The 24,105-nt window shown below is 35.8% G+C and overlaps 6 pseudogenes; all 6 read right to left on the reverse strand.

The window, feature by feature from the left end:
• Positions 1-1,489: 1,489 nt before the first annotated feature.
• LOC145819112 (uncharacterized) lies at positions 1,490-5,545 on the reverse strand (annotated as a pseudogene).
• A 53-nt stretch (positions 5,546-5,598) lies between these two features.
• On the reverse strand, positions 5,599-9,133 carry LOC145819113 (uncharacterized; annotated as a pseudogene).
• Positions 9,134-9,293: 160 nt separating this feature from the next.
• Positions 9,294-11,036, reverse strand: LOC145819114 (uncharacterized; annotated as a pseudogene).
• A 522-nt stretch (positions 11,037-11,558) lies between these two features.
• LOC145819115 (uncharacterized) lies at positions 11,559-14,664 on the reverse strand (annotated as a pseudogene).
• Positions 14,665-16,643: 1,979 nt separating this feature from the next.
• LOC145819116 (uncharacterized) lies at positions 16,644-20,178 on the reverse strand (annotated as a pseudogene).
• Positions 20,179-20,349: 171 nt separating this feature from the next.
• LOC145819117 (uncharacterized) lies at positions 20,350-23,724 on the reverse strand (annotated as a pseudogene).
• Positions 23,725-24,105: the final 381 nt, after the last annotated feature.

Here is a 24,105-nt window from a genome sequence, read left to right on the forward strand (position 1 = left end):
AGATATTTTAATTTCATTTCTGGATTAGTTATCTGGTCAGCAATGTTTCACATATTTTGCTCACTTTTTGTAAGGACATTGATACTAGGGCTACTAATATCAAGTCCATTCATTTCAACTATTGTTTTCCTATAGTTAGCTTTTTCTGAAATTTGATTAATATTATGTTTGCAGAAACTAATTTCTGGATAGGAGTCAGATTCTGCGTTAGAGTTGGAAGAATATAATGCAGCAAGTTCATTTTCTAACCTTCAGCTTATGCTGGAATCTTCAGAAAGCATTTGAAGGATTTGTTGCTGAATTTCATCGTCCAAAGCTAGTTCATTTAATTTTTGTTGAATTTTAGCTTTGCAAAAATTAGCATAATTTCCTGTTTGGCCACATTTAAAACATTTAACTGTGGACTTATCTTTCTTTTTGTAAAAAGTTTTATGTTTGCCTTTAGATTTAGGAGGCTGTGGTTGCCGGACAATTTGTTTTGATGGTTTGTATTTTCTGGATTTTTTGGAATAAAACTTTGAAGATTTTCCATATTTATGTTTTTTATTTTTATGTTTGGATAGATACTAGATTTTAGTGTCATAGGCAAATCATTCACAAAATTCACCTAATTCATTATGACTTTGTTTTTTCACTTGATTCTGTAATTTAAGATCATTACATAAAGCAAGACCTTTTTCTTTGACCATTCTTATGAGTTGGCCATAGGTATATTCTGAATAGGGAATAGACATTTTGCTATGTTTATCTTGTAATTTTTTTTCTTATTCTCTCAGCAAAGAGAGTTGGAAGGCCATCGATAAATTTGGCTTTCCAATGATCACAATTAGCGTCTGAACATCTAACAACCCTCATCATGAAGACATCTTTATACCATTGAAAATGGGATAAAGAAGGGCATCTAAGATTCTGTAAAAGTTCTCTACTTCTATCTTCAATACCATCAGTAGAGGCACTAACGAAGTGATGTAAAATGGTATTGATAAGAGTGTAAACTGCATCTTGTTCTATTTGAACATTTCTTGTAATGGGTTCTGTAACCCTTTTATATGCACTTAAAATTTCAATCTGTTGGGTTTCAGTGATGATATTATCCCACCATCCTTTAAGGATTCTTGTAAAACCGTTGACCAAAAATCTGGCAATTTCATGGCCATCGTTATCATTCTGTTTGTAAATTGTTGAATACATAATCATTTGATGCAACAATTCAAATATCTGGTATTCAGAAAGACTATCTATATTCCATTCATAAATGGTTTTTCCATGATAAGATTTTTGTGTCTGGAGGAAATCTTCTTCATAAAGAATATGCATTAGAGTAGGTTTGGGATAATAATACCTACTGGGTGTTGTTTTACTGGAGTTCCCATAATGCATTTTATTGATGGAAACTGGATGATTATCTTGAAAATTGCTTTCAATTTTAGGTTCATCTTTTTTAGTGTTTGACTCTGGTATTGTTATACCTTTACCTTTATTTTGCTGGTTAAGCTGAGTTCTGGCCTACATCCAAAGGCGCTTTAGATGTTCTGATCTTAAGTTCAGGAAGTGTTGCAGCCTTGCTTTTATCAAGGTTTATAATAGCAGATATGTCTTTCCTCTCAAGTTCATTTGAAAGCTTTGGCTTTGATACTAATTCAGCACGTCGTGACATCACTGGAGCAACATAAGGGCTGCTAACTATTTTAGGCTCAGATAGTCTTTGGATTCATGGGAACCTTTGGATCTGGAGTGACATCACGGTTCTCTTTCCTTGGCTCTGGTAATGATGAAACTGATCTAGTCGACCTATTCCCTGGAAAGTGGCTTCCATTACTTGATTTGTTGCTTTTAGAGGCTTTATGAGATTCACTGGATCCAGTTGAAGCAATTCTTATCTTAGATCTCTGTAGAGGAGATGATGATCCCGGCTCTGAATCACTGAACTTTATTCCTTTGACAGAGCTTAGCGCAAGTTTTGTTGGCAATTGTTTTCGGGGTTTTCTGTGAGGATGCCAACTGAGCAGTCGAACTGCCTTTTGCTACAATTCTCTTTTCCCTCTCCATCTTCAAAGCTTCCAGTCGCTTGCGATCTTTCTCTTCCGGTAAAAAAAAACAACTTGAAGATATAAGAAGTCCATTGGAATGCCAAACATGCTAAGCTGTCAAAAGAAAAATTGCACTGTAACTATAAGAACATGAAGCTAAAGCTAAAGGGTAGCCCAGTGAATGGGGCTCCTGCCACTATGGGGTTTGCAAAGGGTTAATGGGGAGGCTGTTTCTCTTTTTCAAACCCATAATGTGATATCGCAAGTATCATAAGGAGTTTTGCTACTAATCTTCTCACTGTGTTGTAGAGTGTTGAAGTGTAATAAGCAATGTACCTTCTCTTTCTTCATTTTCTGGAGATCAGCTTTGAAAGCTCTTAGTTTTTCAGCACGAGCTCGTGCATCATCCAAAGGACTCTTTTTTGAAGTTTTTCCATTTTCTTATTGGTCCCACAGTCTTCTTATCTAAAGCATCTGGAGCGACTTTTGACTTCTGATCCTTGTCTGACTTCTTGGACCCTTGCTTGATATCTACTACAACTTTCTTATTTCTGTTATCCAATGAAGCAGCATCTTCAACATGAGCCTGCATTTCATAGTCCAAAGCAGGGTTGTATCCATGACCTCGTTTTCTTTTTGAGGACAACGAGTTCTTGTGCATGCTATTTGGTGCACTGACCTGAAAATCTCCAGCTTCCTTGTCAGTTTCAGAGTCAGAAACTGATTAGGATTCATTGCCTGAAGAATTCTTCCCTCTTGAAGTGATGTAATTGATGTTCTGAATAACAACCATGCCTGATTTCTTTTTACCTGATCTTCCGACCTTCTTTTGTGGTCCCCAGCTTTGTGAAGCTTCGCTCTCCAACTCCGAATCACCATGTGACCTTGTTTTGGTGGCATCCATCTCCCATGCTTCTGATTCAACATTGTTGTCTTTACTATCCATGGTGTGTTTTTTCTGTCCTACTCCATAACCAACATTGAATCGAAAATCCTTCACTGGTGGATAAGGTGGCTGATAAAATGGACCATTTCCTAGATAACTCTGATAGTAGGGCATTCCTTGCACAGGATATGGTTAGAAGACTGGCAGCGCACCAGATGGGGATTGTACAGGCCAGGGAGGAAACATAGGACACGGAAACGGACCTTGAAAATATACTTGTTGGCCTACTGGAACTTGGTGATCCACGGGACACGTTTCTTCTGCGCACAAGTGTATACAGTTAACCAGAAAAAAGCAAGTGAAAATTATTTTCAAATTTCAAAATGCAAAAAGTGAAAGAAGAAAATAAAGTCCTCATAGAAAAGAAGAAGAAGAAGAAGAAGAAGAAGAAGAAGAAAGAAAGAAAGAAAGAAAAAGTATTGGAGTTATCTTTGGCCCTTGATATTTATCATTCTAGGAGATAAATCAATTAAAAAGGTTTTGTGCCCTTTTAACACGTCCAAGTATTAATTTTTTTAATATCAGCATTGATAGTTATATTTGTTTTTTGTAAATCCTTTTTTTTTTTTTTGGTGAATTTTTTTGTAAATGCTTAATTTTACTTTTAAAGCATTTCTTTCCATCTTAAGATCCTGGATAGTTATTGGTTTTTCTTCAGTTGTATTCTGAATTCTTTTATAAACTTCTTTCATACTGTAATGTTTAGGAGGAAGACCGATTTCTTCCTTCTTCTGTTGTTGATAATAGAGTTCTAGATATTTTAATTTCATTTCTGGATTAGTTATCTGGTCAGCAATGTTTCACATATTTTGCTCAGTTTTTGTAAGGACATTGATACTAGGGCTGCTAATATCAAGTCCATTCATTTCAATTATTGTTTTCCTATAGTTAGCTTCTTCTGAAATTTGATTGATATTATGATTGTAGAAACAAATTTCTAGAGAGGAGTCAGATTCTGAGTCAGAGTTGGAAGAATATAATGCAGCAAGTTCATTATCTGAACTTGAGCTTATGCTGGAATCTTCAGAAAGCATTTGAAGGATTTGTAGCTGAATTTCATCGTCCAAAGCTAGTTCATTTAATTTTTGTTGAATTTTAGCTTTGCAACAATTAGCATAATGTCCTGTTTGGCCACATTTAAAACATTTGACTGTGAACTTATCTTTCTTTTTGTAAGAAGTTTTATGTTTGCCTTTAGATTTAGGAGGCTGTGGTTGCTGGACAATTTGTTTAGATGGTTTTTATTTTCAGGATTTTTTGGAATAAAACTTTGAAGATTTTCCATATTTATGTTTTTTATTTTTACGTTTGGATAGATACTAGATTTTAGTGTCATAGGCAAATTGTTCGCAAAATTCACCTAATTCATTATGACTTTGTTTTTTCACTTGATTCTGTAATTTAAGATCATTACATAAAGCAAGACCTTTTTCTGTGACCAATCTTATGAGTTGGCCATAGGTATATTCTGAATAGGGAATATACAATTATCTATGTTTATCCCGTAATTTTTTTTCTAACTCTCTCAGCAAAGAGAGTTGGAAGGCCATCGATAAATTTGGCTTTCCAGTGACCACAATTAGCGTCTGAACATCTAATAACCCTCATCATGAAGACATCTTCATAGCATCGAAAATGGGATAAAGAAGGCCATCTAAGATTCTGTAAAAGTTCTCTACTTCTATCTTCAATACCATCAGCAGAGGCACCAAAGAAGTGATGTAAAATGGTATTGATAAGAGTATAAACTACATCTTGTTCTGTTTGAACATTTCTTGTAATGGGTTCTGTACCCTGGTATTTGCACTTTTTCTGTGACCAATCTTATGAGTTGGCCGTAGGTATATTCTGAATAGGGAATAGACATTTTGCTATGTTTATCCCGTAATTATTTTTCTAATTCTCTCAGCAAAGAGAGTTGGAAGGCCATCGATAAATTTGGCTTTCCAATGATCACAATTAGCGTCTGAACGTCTAACAACCCTCATCATGAAGACATCTTTATACCATCGAAAATGGGATAAAGAAGGGCATCTAAGATTCTGTAAAAGTTCTCTACTTCTATCTTCAATACCATCAGTAGAGGCACCAACGAAGTGATGTAAAATGGTATTGATAAGAGTGTAAACTGCATCTTGTTCTGTTTGAACATTTCTTGTAATGGGTTCTGTAACCCTTTTATATGCACTTAAAATTTCAATCTATTGGGTTTCAGTGATGATATTATCCCACCATCCTTTAAGGATTCTTGTAAAACCGTTGACCAAAAATCTGGAGATTTCATGGCCATAGTTATCATTCTGTTTGCAAATTGTTGAATACATAATCATTTGATGCAACAATTCAAATATCTGGTATTCAGAAAGACTATCTATATTCCATTCATAAATGGTTTTTCCATGATAAGATTTTTGTGTCTGGAGGAAATCTCCTTCATAAAGAATATGCATTAGAGTTGGTTTGGGATAATAATACCTGCTGGGTGTTGTTTTACTGGAGTTCCCATAATACATTTTATTGATGGAAACTGGATGATTATCTTGAAAATTGCTTTCAATTTCAGGTTCATCTTTTTTAGTGTTTGACTCTGGTGTTGTTGTACCTTTATCTTTATTTTGCTGGTTAAGCTGAGTTCCAGCCTACAACCAAAGGCGCTTTAGATGTTCTGAACTTAAGTTCAGGAAGTGTTGCAGCCTTGCTCTAATCAAGGTTTATAATAACAGATATGTCTTTCCTCTCAAGTTCATTTGAAAGCTTTGGCTTTGATACTAATTCAGCACGTCGTGACTTCACTAGAGCAACATAAGGGCTGCTAACTATTTTAGGCTCAGATAGTCTTTGGATTCATGGGAACCTGTGGATCTGGAGTGACATCACTGTTCTCTTTCCTTGGCTCTAGTAATGATGAAACTGATCTAGTCGACCTCTTCCTTGGAAAGTGGCTTCCATTACTTGATTTGTTGCTTTTAGAGGCTTTATGGGATTCACTAGATCCAGTTGAAGCAATTCTTATCTTAGATCTCTGTAGAGGAGATGATGATCCCGGCTCTGAATCACTGAACTTTATTCCTTTGACAGAGCTTAGCGCAAGTTTTGTTGGCAATTGTTTTCGGGGTTTTCTGTGAGGATGCCAACTGAGCAGTCGAACTGCCTTTTGCTGCAATTCTCTTTTCCCTCTCCATCTTCAAGGCTTCCAGTCGCTTGCGATCTTTCTCTTCCGGTAAAAAAAAACAACTTGAAGATATAACAAGTCCATTGGAATGCCAAACATGCTAAGCTGCCAAAAGAAAAATTGCACTGTAACTAAAAGAACATGAAGCTAAAGCTAAAGGGCAGCCCAGTGAATGGGGCTCCTGCCACTGTGGGGTTTGCAAAGGGTTAATGGGGAGGCTGTTTCTCTTTTTCAAACCCATAATGTGATATCGCAAGTATCATAAGGAATTTTGCTACTAATCTTCTCACTGTGTTGTAGAGTGTTGAAGTGTAATAAGCAATGTACCTTCTCTTTCTTCATTTTCTGGAGATCAGCCTTGAAAGCTCTTAGTTTTTCAGCACGAGCTCGTGCATCATCCAAAGGACTCTTTTTTGAAGTTTTTCCCTTTTCTTATTGATCCCACAGTCTTCTTATCTAAAGCATCTGGAGCGACTTTTGACTTCTGATCCTTGTCTGACTTCTTGGACCCTTGCTTGATATCTACTACAACTTTCTTATTTCTGTTATCCAATAAAGCACCATCTTCAACATGAGCCTGCATTTCATAGTCCAAAGCAGGGTTGTATCCATGACCTCATTTTATTTTTGAGGACAACGAGTTCGTGTGCATCCTATTTGGAGCACTGACCAGAAAATCTCCAGCTTCCGTGTCAGTTTCAAAGAGAGAAACTGATTGGGATTCATTACCTGAAGAAGTCTTCCCTCTTGAAGTGATGTAATTGATGTTCTGAATAAAAACCATGCCTGATTTCTTTTTACCTGATCTTCCGACCTTCTTTTGTGGTCCCCAACGTTGTGAAGCTTCGCTCTCCAACTCCGAATCACCATGTGACCTTGTTTTGGTGGCATCCATCTCCCATGCTTCTGATTCAACATTGTTGTCTTTACTATCCACGGTGTGTTTTTTCTGTCCTGCTCCATAACCAACATTGAATCGAGAATCCTCCACTGGTGGATAAGGTGGCTGATAAAATTGGCCATTTCCTAGATAACTCTGATAGTAGGGCATTCCTTGCACAGGATATGGTTAGAAGACTGGCAGCGCACCAGATGGGGATTGTATAGGCCAGGGAGGAAACATAGGACACGGAAACGGACCTTGAAAATATACTTGTTGGCCTACTGGAACTTGGTGATCCATGGGACACGTTTCTTCTGCGCACAAGTGTATACAATTAACCAGAAAAAAAGCAAGTGAAAAATATTTTAAAATTTCAAAATGCAAAAAGTGAAAGAAGAAAATAAAGACCTCATAGAAAATAAGAAGAAGAAGAAGAAAGAAAGAAAGAAAAAGTATTGGAGTTATCTTTGGCCCTTGATATTTGTCATTCTAGGAGAAAAATCAATTAAAAAGGTTTTGTGCCCTTTTAACACGTCCAAGTATTAATTTTTTTAATATCAGCATTGATAGCTATATTTGCTGTTTGTAAATTCTTTTTTTTTTGGTGAATTTTTTTGTAATTGCTTAATTTTACTTTTAAAGCCTTTCCTTCCATCTTAAGATCCTGGATAGTTACTGGTTTTTCTTCGGTTGTATTTTGAATTCTTTTATAAACTTCTTTCATACTGTAATGTTTAGGAGGAAGACCGATTTCTTCCTTCTTCTGTTGTTGATAATAGAGTTCCAGATATTTTAATTTCATTTCTAGATTAGTTATCTGGTCAGCAATGTTTCACATATTTTGCTCACTTTTTGTAAGGACGTTGATACTAGGGCTACTAATATCATGTCCATTCATTTCAACTATTGTTTTCCTATAGTTAGCTTCTTCTGAAATTTGATTAATATTATGTTTGCAGAAACAAATTTCTGGAGAGGAGTCAGATTCTGCGTCAGAGTTGGAAGAATATAATGCAGCAGGTTCATTATCTGAACTTGAGCTTTTGCTGGAATCTTCAGAAAGCATTTGAAGGATTTGTAGCTGAATTTCATCGTCCAAAGCTAGTTCATTTAATTTTTGTTGAATTTTAGCTTTGCAACAATTAGCATAATGTCCTGTTTGGCCATATTTAAAACATTTAAATGTGGACTTATCTTTCTTTTTGTAAGAAGTTTTATGTTTGCCTTTAGATTTAGGAGGCTGTGGTTACTGGACAATTTGTTTAGATGGTTTGTATTTTCTGGATTTTTTGGAATAAAACTTTGAAGATTTTCCATATTTATGTTTTTTATTTTTATGTTTGGATAGATACTAGATTTTAGTGTCATAGGCAAATTGTTCACAAAATTCACCTAATTCATTATGACTTTGTTTTTTCACTTGATTCTGTAATTTAAGATAATTACATAAAGCAAGACCTTTTTCTGTGACCAATCTTATGAGTTGGCCATAGGTATATTCTGAATAGGGAATAGACATTTTGCTATGTTTATCCCGTAATTATTTTTCTAATTCTCTCAGCAAAGAGAGTTGGAAGGCTATCGATAAATTTGGCTTTCCAATGATCACAATTAGCGTCTGAACGTCTAACAACCCTCATCATGAAGACATCTTTATACCATCGAAAATGGGATAAAGAAGGGCATCTAAGATTCTGTAAAAGTTCTCTACTTCTATCTTCAATACCATCAGTAGATGCACCAACAAAGTGATGTAAAATGGTATTGATAAGAATGTAAACTGCATCTTGTTCTGTTTGAACATTTCTTGTAATGGGTTCTGTAACCCTTTTATATGCACTTAAAATTTCAATCTGTTGGGTTTCAATGATGATATTATCCCACCATCCTTTAAGGATTCTTGTAAAACCGTTGACCAAAAATCTGGCGATTTCATGGCCATCGTTATCATTCGGTTTGCAAATTGTTGAATACATAATCATTTGTTGCAACAATTCAAATATCTGGTATTCAGAAAGACTATCTATATTCCATTCATAAATGGTTTTTCCGTGATAAGATTTTTGTGTCTGGAGGAAATCTTCTTCATAAAGAATATGCATTAGAGTAGGTTTGGGATAATAATACCTACTGGGTGTTGTTTTACTGGAGTTCCCATAATGCATTTTATTGATGGAAACTGGATGATTATCTTGAAAATTACTTTCAATTTCATGTTCATCTTTTTTAGTGTTTGACTCTGGTATTGTTGTACCTTTATCTTTATTTTGCTGGTTGAGCTGACTTCCGGCCTACATCCAAAGGCACTTTAGATGTTCTGATCTTAAGTTCAGGAAGTGTTGCAGCCGTGCTTTTATCAAGGTTTATAATAGCAGATATGTCTTTCCTCTCAAGTTCATTTGAAAGCTTTGGCTTTGATACTAATTCAGCACGTCGTGACTTCACTGGAGCAACATAAGGGTTGCTAACTATTTTAGGCTCAGATAGTCTTTGGATTCATGGGAACCTTTGGATCTGGAGTGACATCACTATTCTCTTTCCTTGGCTCTGGTAATGATGAAATTGATCTAGTCGACCTATTCCCTAGAAAGTGGCTTCCATTACTTGATTTGTTGCTTTTAGAGGCTTTATGAGATTCACTGGATCTAGTTGAAGCAATTCTTATCTTAGATCTCTGTAGAGGAGATGATGATCCCGGCTCTGAATCACTGAACTTTATTCCTTTGACAGAGCTTAGCGCAAGTTTTGTTGGCAATTGTTTTCAGGGTTTTCTGTGAGGATGCCAACTGAGCAGTTGAACTGCCTTTTGCTGCAATTCTCTTTTCCCTCTCCATCTTCAAAGCTTCCAGTCGCTTGCGATCTTTCTCTTCCGGTAAAAAAAAACAACTTGAAGATATAACAAGTCCATTGGAATGCCAAACATGCGAAGCTGCCAAAAGAAAAATTGCACTGTAACTATAAGAACATGAAGCTAAAGCTAAAGGGCAGCCCAGTGAATGGGGCTCCTGCCACTGTGGGGTTTGCAAAGGGTTAATGGGGAGGCTGTTTCTCTTTTTCAAACCCATGATGTGATATCGCAAGTATCATAAGGAGTTTTGCTACTAATCTTCTCACTGTGTTGTAGAGTGTTGAAGTGTAATAAGCAATGTACCTTCTCTTTCTTCATTTTCTGGAGATCAGCTTTGAAAGCTCTTAGATTTTCAGCACGAGCTTGTGCATCATCCAAAGGACTCTTTTTTGAAGTTTTTCCCTTTTCTTATCGGTCCCACAGTCTTCTTATCTAAAGCATCTGGAGCGACTTTTGACTTCTGATCCTTGTCTGACTTCTTGGACCCTTGCTTGATATCTACTACAACTTTCTTATTTCTGTTATCCAATGAAGCAGCATCTTCAACATGAGCCTGCATTTCATAGTCCAAAGCAGGGTTGTATCCATGACCTCGTTCTTTTTTGAGTACAACGAGTTCTTGTGCATCCTATCTGGAGCACTGACCTGAGAATCTCCAGCTTCCTTGTCAGTTTCAAAGAGAGAAACTGATTGGGATTCATTGCCTGAAGAAGTCTTCCCTCTTGAAGTGATGTAATTGATGTTCTGAATAACAACCATGCCTGATTTCCTTTTACCTGATCTTCCGACCTTCTTTTGTAGTCCCCAGCTTTGTGAAGCTTCGCTCTCCAACTCTGAATCACCATGTGACCTTGTTTTAGTGGCATCCATCTCCCATGCTTCTGATTCAACATTGTTGTCTTTACTATCCATGGTGTGTTTTTTTGTCCTGCTCCATAACCAACATTGATTCGAAAATCCTCCACTGGTGGATAAGGTGGCTGATAAAATGGGTCATTTCCAAGATAGTAGGGCATTCCTTGCACAGGATATGGTTAGAAGACTGGTAGCACACCAGATGGGGAGTGTACAGGCCAGGGAGGAAACATAGGACACGGAAACGGACCTTGAAAATATACTTGTTGGCCTACTGGAACTTGGTGATCCATGGGACACATTTCTTCTATGCACAAGTGTATACAGTTAACTAGAAAAAAGCAAGTGAAAATTATTTTAAAATTTCAAAATGCAAAAAGTGAAAGAAGAAAATAAAGACCTCATAGAAAAGAAGAAGAAGAAAAAGAAAAAACGAAAAAGTATTGGAGTTATCTTTGGCCCTTGATATTTGTCATCCTAGGAGATAAATCAATTAAAAAGGTTTTGTGCCCTTTTAACACGTCCAAGTATTAATTTTTTTAATATCAGCATTGATAGTTATATTTGCTGTTTGTAAATGCTTTTTTTTTTCTTGGGTGAATTTTTTTGTAAATGCTTAATTTTACTTTTAAAGCATTTCCTTCCATCTTAAGATCCTGGATAGTTACTGGTTTTTCTTCGGTTGTATTTTGAATTCTTTTATAAACTTCTTTCATACTGTAATGTTTAGGAGGAAGGCCGATTTCTTCCTTCTTCTGTTGTTGATAATAGAGTTCTAGATATTTTAATTTCATTTCTGGATTAGTTATCTGGTCAGCAATGTTTCACATATTTTGCTCACTTTTTGTAAGGACATTGATACTAGGGCTACTAATATCAAGTCCATTCATTTCAACTATTGTTTTCCTATAGTTAGCTTCTTCTGAAATTTGATTAATATTATGTTTGCAGAAACAAATTTCTGGAGAGGAGTCAGATTCTGCGTCAGAGTTGGAAGAATATAATGTAGCAGGTTCATTATCTGAACTTGAGCTTTTGCTGGAATCTTCAGAAAGCATTTGAAGGGTTTGTAGCTGAATTTCATCGTCCAAAGCTAGTTCATTTAATTTTTGTTGAATTTTAGCTTTGCAACAATTAGCATAATGTCCTGTTTGGCCACATTTAAAACATTTAAATGTGGACTTATCTTTCTTTTTTTAAGAAGTTTTATGTTTGCCTTTAGATTTAGGAGGTTGTGGTTACTGGACAATTTGTTTAGATGGTTTGTATTTTCTGGATTTTTTGGAATAAAACTTTGAAGATTTTCCATATTTATGTTTTTTATTTTTATGATTGGATAGATACTAGATTTTAGTGTCATAGGCAAATTTTTCACAAAATTCACCTGATTCATTATGACTTTGTTTTGTCACTTGATTCTGTAATTTAAGGTCATTACATAAAGCAAGACCTTTTTCTTTGACCATTCTTATGAGTTGAACATAGGTATATTCTGAATAAGGAATAGACATTTTGCTATGTTTATCCCGTAATTTTTTTTCTTATTCTGTCAGCAAAGAGAGTAGGAAGGCCATCGATAAATTTGGCTTTCAAATGATCACAATTAGCGTCTGAACGTCTAACAACCCTCATCATGAAGACATCTTTATACCATCGAAAATGGGATAAAGAAGGGCATCTAAGATTCTGTAAAATTTTTCTACTTCTATCTTCAATACCATTAGTAGAGGCACTAACGAAGTGATGTAAAATGGTATTGATAAGAGTGTAAACTGCATCTTGTTCTGTTTGAACATTTCTTGTAATGGGTTCTGTAACCATTTTATATGCACTTAAAATTTCAATCTGTTGGGTTTCAGTGATGATATTATCCCACCATCCTTTAAGGATTCTTGTAAAACCGTTGACCAAAAATCTGGCGATTTCATGGCCATCGTTGTCATTCTTTTTGCAAATTGTTGAATACATAATCATTTGATGCAACAATTCAAATATCTGGTATTCAGAAAGACTATCGATATTCCATTCATAAATGGTTTTTCCATGATAAGATTTTTGTGTCTAGAGGAAATCTTCTTCATAAAGAATATGCATTAGAGTTGGTTTGGGATAATAATACCTACTGGGGGTTGTTTTACTGGAGTTCCCATAATGCATTTTATTGATGGAAACTGGGTGATTATCTTGAAAATTGCTTTCAATTTCAGGTTCATCTTTTTTAGTGTTTGACTCTGGTATTGTTATACCTTTATCTTTATTTTGCTGGTTAAGCTGAGTTCCGGCCTACATACAAAGGCGCTTTAGATGTTCTAATCTTAAGTTCAGGAAGTGTTGCAGCCTTGCTTTTATCAAGGTTTATAATAGCAGATATGTCTTTCCTCTCAAGTTCATTTGAAAGCTTTGGCTTTGATACTAATTCAGCACGTCGTGACTTCACTAGAGCAACATAAGGGCTGCTAACTATTTTAGGCTCAGATAGTCTTTGGATTCATGGGAACCTTTGGATCTGGAGTGACATCACTGTTCTCTTTCCTTGGCTCTGGTAATGATGAAACTGATCTTGTCAACCTATTCCCTGGAAAGTGGCTTCCATTACTTGATTTGTTGCTTTCAGAGGCTTTATGAGATTCACTGGATCTAGTTGAAGCAATTCTTATCTTAGATCTCTGTAGAGGAGATGATGATCCCGGCTCTGAATCACTGAACTTTATTCCTTTGACAGAGCTTGGCGCAAAGCAATTCTCTTTTCCCTCTCCATCTTTAAAGCTTCCTGTCGCTTGATATCCTTCTCTTTCGGTAAAAAAAACAACTTGAAGATTTAAGAAGTCCATTGGAATGCCAAACATGCTAAGCTGCCAAAAGAAAAATTGCACTGTAACTATAAGAACCTGAAGCTAAAGCTAAAGGGCAGCCCAGTGAATGGGGCTCCTGCCACTGTCGGGTTTGCAAAGGGTTAATGGGGAGGCTGTTTCTCTTTTTCAAACCCATGATGTGATATCGCAAGTATCATAAGGAGTTTTGCTACTAATCTTCTCACTGTGTTGTAGAGTGTTGAAGTGTAATAAGCAATGTACCTTCTCTTTCTTCATTTTCTGGAGATCAGCTTTGAAAGCTCTTAGTTTTTTAGCGCAAGCTCGTGCATCATCCAAAGGACTCTTTTTTGAAGTTTTTCCCTTTTCTTATTGGTCCCACTGTCTTCTTATCTAAAGCATCTGGAGCGACTTTTGACTTCTGATCCTTGTCTGACTTCTTGGACCCTTGCTTGATATCTACTACAACTTCCTTATTTCTGTTATCCAATGAAGCAGCATCTTCAACATGAGCCTGCATTTCATAGTCCAAAGCAGGGTTGTATCCATGACCTCGTTTTCTTTTTGAGGACAACGAGTTCTTGTGTATCCTATCTGGAGCACTGACCTGAAAATCTCCAGCTTCCTTGTCAGTTTCAGAGTCAGAAACTGATTGGGATTCATTGCCTGAAGAATTCTTCCCTCTTGAAGTGATGTAATTGATGTTCTGAATAACAACCATGCCTGATTTCTTTTTACCTGATCTTCCGACCTTCTTTTTTTGTCCCCAGCTTTGTGAAGCTTCGCTCTCCAACTCTGAATCACCATGTGACCTTGTTTTGGTGGCATCCATCTCCCATGCTTCTGATTCAACATTGATGTCTTTACTATCCATGGTGTGTTTTTTCTGTCCTACTCCATAACCAACATTGAATCGAGAATCCTCCACTGGTGAATAAGGTGGCTGATAAAATGGGCCATTTCCTAGATAACTCTTATAGTAGGGCATTCCCTCCACAGGATATGGTTAGAAGACTGGCAGCGCACCAGATGGGGATTGTACAGGCCAGGGAGGAAACATAGGACACGGAAACGGACCTTGAAAATATACTTGTTGGCCTACTGGAACTTGGTGATCCATGGGACACGTTTCTTCTACGCACAAGTGTATACAATTAACCAGAAAAAAGAAAGTGAAAGTTATTTTAAAATTTCAAAATGCAAAAAGTGAAAGAAGAAAATAAAGACCTCATAGAAAAAAAGAAGAAGAAGAAGAAAGAAAGAAAGAAAGAAAAAGTATTGGAGTTATCTTTGGCCCTTGATATTTATCATTCTAGGAGAAAAATCAATTAAAAAGGTTTTGTGCCCTCTTAACACGTCCAAGTATTAATTTTTTTCATATCAGCATTCATAGCTTTATTTGCTGTTTGTAAATGCTTTTTTTTTTTTTGGTGAATTTTTTTGTAAATGCTTAATTTTACTTTTAAAGTATTTCCTTCCATCTTAAGATCCTGGATAGTTATTGGTTTTTCTTCAGTTGTATTTTGAATTCTTTTATAAACTTCTTTCATACTGTAATGTTTAGGAGGAAGACCGATTTCTTCCTTCTTCTGTTGTTGATAATAGAGTTCTAGATATTTTAATTTCATTTCTGGATTAGTTATCTAGTCAGCAATGTTTCACATATTTTGCTCACTTTTTGTAAGGACGTTGATACTAGGGCTACTAATATCATGTCCATTCATTTCAACTATTGTTTTCCTATTGTTAGCTTCTTCTGAAATTTGATTAATATTATGTTTGCAGAAACAAATTTCTGGAGAGGAGTCAGATTCTGAGTCAGAGTTGGAAGAATATAATGCAACAAGTTCATTATCTGAACTTGAGCTTATGCAGGAATCTTCAGAAAGCATTTGCAGGATTTGTAGCTGAATTTCATCATCCAAAGCTAGTTCATTTAATTTTTGTTGAATTTTAGCTTTGCAACAATTAGCATAATGTCCTGTTTGGCCACATTTAAAACATTTAACTGTGGACTTATCTTTCTTTTTGTGAGAAGTTTTATGTTTGCCTTTAGATTTAGGAGGCTGGGGTTGCTGGACAATTTTTTTAGATGGTTTGTATTTTCTGGATTTTTTGGAATAAAACTTTGAAGATTTTCCATATTTATGTTTTTTATTTTTATGTTTGGATAGATACTAGATTTTAGTGTCATAGGCAAATTGTTCAATAAATTTACCTAATTCATTTCGACTTTGTTTTTCCACTTGATTCTGTAATTTAAGATCATTATATAAAGCAAGACCTTTTTCTGTGACCAATCTTATGAGTTGGCCAAAGGTATATTCTGAATAGGGAATAGACATTTTGCTATGTTTATCCTGTAATTTTTTTTCTAATTCTCTCAGCAAAGAGAGTTGGAAGGCCATCGATAAATTTGGCATTCCAATGATCACAATTAGCGTCTGAACGTCTAACAACCCTCATCATGAAGACATCTTTATACATCGAAAATGGGATAAAGAAGGGCATCTAAGATTCTGTAAAAGTTCTCTACTTCTATCTTCAATACCATCAGTAGAGGCACCAACGAAGTGATGTAAAATGGTATTGATAAGAGTGTAAACTGCATCTTGTTCTGTTTGAACATTTCTTGTAATGGGTTCTGTAACCCTTTTATATGCACTTAAAATTTCAATCTATTGGGTTTCAGTGATGATATTATCCCACCATCCTTTAAGGATTCTTGTAAAATCGTTGACCAAAAATCTGGAGATTTCATGGCCATAGTTATCATTCTGTTTACAAATTGTTGAATACATAATCATTTGATGCAACAATTCAAATATCTGGTATTCAGAAAGACTATCTATATTCCATTCATAAATGGTTTTTCCATGATAAGATTTTTGTGTCTGGAGGAAATCTCCTTCATAAAGAATATGCATTAGAGTTGGTTTGGGATAATAATACCTGCTGGGTGTTGTTTTACTGGAGTTCCCATAATACATTTTATTGATGGAAACTGGATGATTATCTTGAAAATTGCTTTCAATTTCAGGTTCATCTTTTTTAGTGTTTGACTCTGGTGTTGTTGTACCTTTATCTTTATTTTGCTGGTTAAGCTGAGTTCCAGCCTACAACCAAAGGCGCTTTAGATGTTCTGAACTTAAGTTCAGGAAGTGTTGCAGCCTTGCTTTTATCAAGGTTTATAATAGCAGATATGTCTTTCCTCTCAAGTTCATTTGAAAGCTTTGGCTTTGATACTAATTCAGCACGTCGTGACTTCACTGGAGCAACATAAGGGCTGCTAACTATTTTAGGCTCAGATAGTCTTTGGATTCATGGGAACCTTTGGATCTAGAGTGACATCACTGTTCTCTTTCCTTGGCTCTGGTAATGATGAAACTGATCTAGTCGACCTATTCCCTGGAAAGTGGCTTCCATTACTTGATTTGTTGCTTTTAGAGGCTTTATGAGATTCACTGGATCGAGTTGAAGCAATTCTTATCTTAGATCTCTGTAGAGGAGATGATGATCCCGGCTCTGAATCACTGAACTTTATTCCTTTGACAGAGCTTCGCGAAAGTTTTGTTGGCAATTGTTTTCGGGGTTTTCTGTGAGGATGCCAACTGAGCAGTCGAACTGCCTTTTGCTGCAATTCTCTTTTCCCTCTCCATCTTCAAAGCCTCCAGTCGCTTGCGATCTTTCTCTTCCGGTAAAAAAAAAACAACTTGAAGATATAAGAAGTCCATTGGAATGCCAAACATGCTAAGCTGCCAAAAGAAAAATTGCACGGTAACTATAAGAACATGAAGCTAAAGCTAAAGGGCAGCCCAGTGAATGGGGCTCCTGCCACTGTGGGGTTTGCAAAGGGTTAATGGGGAGGCTGTTTCTCTTTTTCAAACCCATGATGTGATATCGCAAGTATCATAAGGAGTTTTGCTACTAATCTTCTCACTGTGTTGTAGAGTGTTGAAGTGTAATAAGCAATGTACCATCTCTTTCTTCATTTTCTGGAGATCAGCTTTGAAAGCTCTTAGTTTTTCAGCACGAGCTCATGCATCATCCAAAGGACTCTTTTTTGAAGTTTTTCCCTTTTCTTATTGATCCCACAGTCTTCTTATCTAAAGCATCTGGAGCGACTTTTGACTTCTGATCCTTGTCTGACTTCTTGGACCCTTGCTTGATATCTACTACAACTTTCTTATTTCTGTTATCCAATAAAGCACTATCTTCAACATGAGCCTGCATTTCATAGTCCAAAGCAGGGTTGTATCCATGACCTCATTTTATTTTTGAGGACAACGAGTTCGTGTGCATCCTATCTGGAGCACTGACCAGAAAATCTCCAACTTCCTTCTCAGTTTCAGAGTCAGAAACAGATTGGGATTCATTACCTGAAGTATTCTTCCCTCTTGAAGTGATGTAATTGATGTTCTGAATAACAACCATGCCTGATTTCTTTTTACCTGATCTTCCGACCTTCTTTTGTAGTCCCCAACTTTGGAAGCTTCGCTCTCCAACTCCGAATCACCATGTGACCATATTTTGGTGGCATCCATCTCCCATGCTTCTGATTCAACATTGTCGTCTTTACTATCCATGGTGTGTTTTTTCTGTCCTGCTCCATAACTAACATTGAATCGAGAATCCTCCACTGGTGGATAAGGTGGCTGATAAAATGGGCCATTTCCTAGATAACTCTGATAGTAGGGCATTCCTTGCACAGGATATGGTTAGAATACTGGCAGCGCACCAGATCGGGATTGTACAGGCCAAGGAGTAAACATAGGACACGGAAACGGACCTTGAAAATATACTTGTTGGCCTACTAGAACTTGGTGATCCATGGGACACGTTTCTTCTGCGCACAAGTGTATACAGTTAACCAGAAAAAAGCAAGTGAAAATTATTTTAAAATTTCAAAATGCAAAAAGTGAAAGAAGAAAATAAAGACCTCATAGAAAAGAAGAAGCAGAAGAAGAAAGAACGAAAAAGTATTGGAGTTATCTTCGGCCCTTGATATTTATCATTCAAGGAGATAAATCAATTAAAAAGGTTTTGTGCCCTTTTAACACGTCCAAGTATTAATTTTTTTAATATCACCATTGATAGTCATATTTGCTGTTTGTAAATGCTTTTTTTTTTTTGGGGGTGAATTTTTTTGTAAATGCTTAATTTTACTTTTAATGCATTTCCTTCCATCTTAAGATCCTGGATAGTTATTGGTTTTTCTTCAGTTGTATTTTGAATTCTTTTATAAACTTCTTTCATACTGTAATGTTTAGGAGGAAGACTGATTTCTTCCTTCTTCTGTTGTTGATAATAGAGTTCTAGATATTTTAATTTCATTTCTGGATTAGTTATCTGGTCAACAATGTTTCACATATTTTGCTCACTTTTTGTAAGGACATTGATACTAGGGCTACTAATATCAAATCCATTCATTTCAACTATTGTTTTCCTATAGTTAGCTTTTTCTGAAATTTGATTAATATTATGTTTGCAGAAACAAATTTCTGGAGAGGAGTCAGATTCTGCGTCAGAGTTGGAAGAATATAATGCAGCAAGTTCATTATCTGAACTTGAGCTTATGCTGGAATCTTCAGAAAGCATTTGAAGGATTTGTAGCTGAATTTCATCGTGCAAAGCTAGTTCATTTAATTTTTGTTGAATTTTAGCTATGCAACAATTAGAATAATGTCCTGTTTGGCCACATTTAAAACATTTAAATGTGGACTTATCTTTCTTTCTATAAGAAGTTTTATGTTTGCCTTTAGATTTAGGACGCTGTGGTTGTCGGACAATTTGTTTAGATGGTTTGTATTTTCTGGATTTTTTGGAATAAAATTTTGAAGATTTTCCATATTTATGTTTTTTATTTTTATGTTTGGATAGATACTAGATTTTAGTGTCATAGGCAAATTGTTCACAAAATTCACCTAATTCATTATGACTTTGTTTTTTCACTTGATTCTGTAATTTAAGATCATTACATAAAGCAAGACCTTTTTCTTTGACCATTCTTATGAGTTCGCCATAGGTATATTCTAAATAGGGAATAGACATTTTGCTATGTTTATCGCGTAATTTTTTTTCTTATTCTCTCAGCAAAGAGAGTTGGAAGGCCATCGATAAATTTGGCTTTCCAATGATCACAATTAGCGTCTGAACGTCTAACAACCCTCATCATGAAGACATCTTTATACCATCGAAAATGGGATAAAGAAGGGCATCTAAGATTCTGTAAAAGTTCTCTACTTCTATCTTCAATACCATCAGTAGAGGCACTAATGAAGTGATGTAAAAAGGTATTGATAAGAGTGTAAACTGCATCTTGTTCTATTTGAACATTTCTTGTAATGGGTTCTGTAACCCTTTTATATGCACTTAAAATTTCAATCTGTTGGGTTTCAGTGATGATATTATCCCACCATCCTTTACGGATTCTTGTAAAACCGTTGACCAAGAATCTGGCGATTTCATGGCCATCGTTATTATTCTGTTTGTAAATTGTTGAATACATAATCATTTGATGCAACAATTCAAATATCTGGTATTCAGAAAGACTATCTATATTCCATTCATAAATGGTTTTTCCATGATAAGATTTTTGTGTCTGGAGGAAATCTTCTTCATAAAGAATATGCATTAGAGTAGGTTTGGGATAATAATACCTACTGGGTGTTGTTTTACTGGAGTTCCCATAATGCATTTTATTGATGGAAACTGGATGATTATCTTGAAAATTGCTTTCAATTAAGTTTCATCTTTTTTAGTGTTTGACTCTGGTATTGTTATACCTTTATCTTTATTTTGCTGGTTAAGCTGAGTTCCGGCCTACATCTAAAGGCGCTTTAGATGTTCTGATCTTAAGTTCAGGAAGTGTTGCAGCCTTGCTTTTATCAAGGTTTATAATAGCAGATATGTCTTTCCTATCAAGTTCATTTGAAAGCTTTGGCTTTGATACTAATTCAGCACGTCGTGACTTCACTGGAGCAACATAAGGGCTGCTAACTATTTTAGGCTCAGATAGTCTTTGGATTCATGGGAACCTTTGGATCTGGAGTGACATCACTGTTCTCTTTCCTTGGCTCTAGTAATGATGAAACTGATCTAGTCGACCTATTCCCTGGAAAGTGGCTTCCATTACTTGATTTGTTGCTTTTAGAGGCTTTATGAGATTCACTGGATCCAGTTGAAGCAATTCTTATCTTAGATCTCTGTAGAGGAGATGATGATCCCGGCTCTGAATCACTGAACTTTATTCCTTTGACAGAGCTTAGCACAAGTTTTGTTGGCAATTGTTTTCGGGGTTTTCTGTGAGGATGCCAACTGAGCAGTCGAACTGCCTTTTACTGCAATTCTCTTTTCCCTCTCCATCTTCAAAGCTTCTAGTCGCTTACGATCTTTCCCTTCCGGTATAAAAGACCACTTGAAGATATAAGAAGTCCATTGGAATGCCAAACATGCTAAGCTGCCAAAAGAAAAATTGCACTGTAACTATAAGAACATAAAGCTAAAGCTAAAGGGCAGCCCAGTGAATGGGGCTCCTGCCACTGTGGGGTTTGCAAAGGGTCAATGGGGAGGCTGTTTCTCTTTTTCAATCCCATGATGTGATATCGCAAGTATCGTAAGGAGTTTTTCTACTAATCTTCTCACTGTGTTGTAGAGTGTTGAAGTGTAATAAAGCAATGTACCATCTCTTTCTTCATTTTCTGGAGATCAGCTTTGAAAGCTCTTAGTTTTTCAGCACGAGCTCGTGCATCATCCAAAGGACTCTTTTTTGAAGTTTTTCCCTTTTCTTATTGATCCCACAGTCTTCTTATCTAAAGCATCTGGAGCGACTTTTGACTTCTGATCCTTGTCTGACTTCTTGGACCCTTGCTTGATATCTACTACAACTTTCTTATTTCTGTTATCCAATGAAGCAGCATCTTCAACATGAGCCTGCATTTCATAGTCCAAAGCAGGGTTGTATCCATGACCTCGTTTTAGTTTTGAGGACAACGAGTTCTTGTGTATCCTATCTGGAGCACTGACCTGAAAATCTCCAGCTTCCTTGTCAGTTTCAGAGTCAGAAACTGATTGGGATTCATTACCTGAAGAATTCTTCCCTCTTGAAGTGATGTAATTGATGTTCTGAATAACAACCATGCCTGATTTCTTTTTACCTGATCTTCCGACCTTCTTTTGTGGTCCCCAACTTTGTGAAGCTTCGCTCTCCAACTCCGAATCACCATGTGACCTTGTTTTGGTGGCATCCATCTCCCATGCTTCTGATTCAACATTGTTGTCTTTACTATCCATGGTGTGTTTTTTCTGTCCTGCTCCATAACCAACATTGAATCGAGAATCCTCCACTGGTGGATAAGGTGGCTGATAAAATGGGCCATTTCCAAGATAACTCTGATAGTAGGGCATTCCTTGCACAGGATATGGTTAGAAGACTGGCAGAGCACCAGATGGGGATTGTACAGGCCACGGAGGAAACATAGGACACGGAAACGGACCTTGAAAATATACTTGTTGGCCTACTGGAACTTGGTGATCCATGGGACACGTTTCTTCTGCGCACAAGTGTATACAGTTAACCAGAAAAAAGCAAGTGAAAATTATTTTAAAATTTCAAAATGCAAAAAGTGAAAGAAGAAAATAAAGACCTCATAGAAAAGAAGAAGCAGAAGAAGAAAAACGAAAATGTATTGGAGTTATCTTTGGCCCTTGATATTTATCATTCTTGGAGATAAATAAATTAAAAAGGTTTTGTGCCCTTTTAACACGTCCAAGTATTAATTTTTTTAATATCAACATTGATAGTTATATTTGCTGTTTGTAAATGCCTTTTTTTTTCTTTTGGGTGAATTTTTTTGTAAATGCTTAATTTTACTTTTAAAGCATTTCCTTCCATCTTAAGATCCTGGATAGTTATTGGTTTTTCTTCAGTTGTATTTTGAATTCTTTTATAAACTTCTTTCATACTATAATGTTTAGGAGGAAGACTGATTTCTTCCTTCTTCTGTTGTTGATAATAGAGTTCTAGATATTTTAATTTCATTTCTGGATTAGTTATTTGGTCAGCAACGTTTCACATATTTTGCTCACTTTTTGTAAGGACATTGATACTAGGGCTACTAATATCAAGTCCATTCATTTCAACTGTTGTTTTCCTATAGTTAGCTTCTTCTGAAATTTGATTAATATTATGTTTGCAGAAACAAATTTCTGGAGAGAAGTCAGATTCTGCGTCAGAGTTGGAAGAATATAATGCAGCAAGTTCATTATCTGAACTTGAGCTTATGCTGGAATCTTCAGAAAGCATTTGAAGGATTTGTAGCTGAATTTCATCATCCAAAGCTAGTTCATTTAATTTTTGTTGAATTTTAGCTTTGCAACAATTAGCATAATGTCCTGTTTGGCCACATTTAAAACATTTAAATGTGGACTTATCTTTATTTTTGTAAGAAGTTTTAAGTTTGCCTTTAGATTTAGGAGGCTGGGGTTGCTGGACAATTTGTTTAGATGGTTTGTATTTTCTGGATTTTTTGGAATAAAACTTTGAAGATTTTCCATATTTATGTTTTTTATTTTTATGTTTGGATAGATACTAGATTTTAGTGTCATAGGCAAACTGTTCACAAAATTCACCTAATTCATTATGACTTTGTTTTTTCACTTGATTCTGTAATTTAAGATCATTACATAAAGCAAGACCTTTTTCTGTGACCAATCTTATGAGTTCGCCATAGGTATATTCTGAATAGGGAATAGACATTTTGCTATGTTTATCCCGTAATTTTTTTTCTTATTCTCTCAGCAAAGAGAGTTGGAAGGCCATCGATAAATTTGGCTTTCCAATGATCACAATTAGCGTCTGAACGTCTAACAACCCTCATCATGAAGACATCTTTATACCGTCGAAAATGGGATAAAGAAGGGCATCTAAGATTCTGTAAAAGTTCTCTACTTCTATCTTCAATACCATCAGTAGAGGCACCAACAAAGTGATGTAAAATGGTATTGATAAGAGTGTAAACTGCATCTTGTTCTGTCTGAACATTTCCTGTAATGGGTTCTATAACCCTTTTATATGCACTTAAAATTTCAATCTGTGGGGTTTCAGTGATGATATTATCCCACCATCCTTTAAGGATTCTTGTAAAACCGTTGACCAAAAATCTGGCGATTTCATGGCCATCGTTATCATTTTTTTGCAAATTGTTGAATACATAATCATTTGATGCAACAATTCAAATATCTGGTATTCAGAAAGACTATCTATATTCCATTCATAAATGGTTTTTCCATGATAAGATTTTTGTGTCTGGAGGAAATCTTCTTCATAAAGAATATGCATTAGAGTAGGTTTGGGACAATAATACCTACTGGGTGTTGTTTTACTAGAGTTCCTATAATGCATTTTATTGATGGAAACTGGATGATTATCTTGAAAATTGCTTTCAATTAAGTTTCATCTTTTTTAGTGTTTGACTCTGGTATTGTTATACCTTTATCTTTATTTTGCTGGTTAAGCTGAGTTCCGGCCTACATCCAAAGGCGCTTTAGATGTTCTGATCTT

The sequence above is a fragment of the Camellia sinensis genome, chromosome 2, assembly GCF_055761805.1.
Source record: "Camellia sinensis isolate YWXY chromosome 2, ASM5576180v1, whole genome shotgun sequence".
Classification (NCBI taxonomy): Eukaryota; Viridiplantae; Streptophyta; class Magnoliopsida; order Ericales; family Theaceae; genus Camellia; species Camellia sinensis.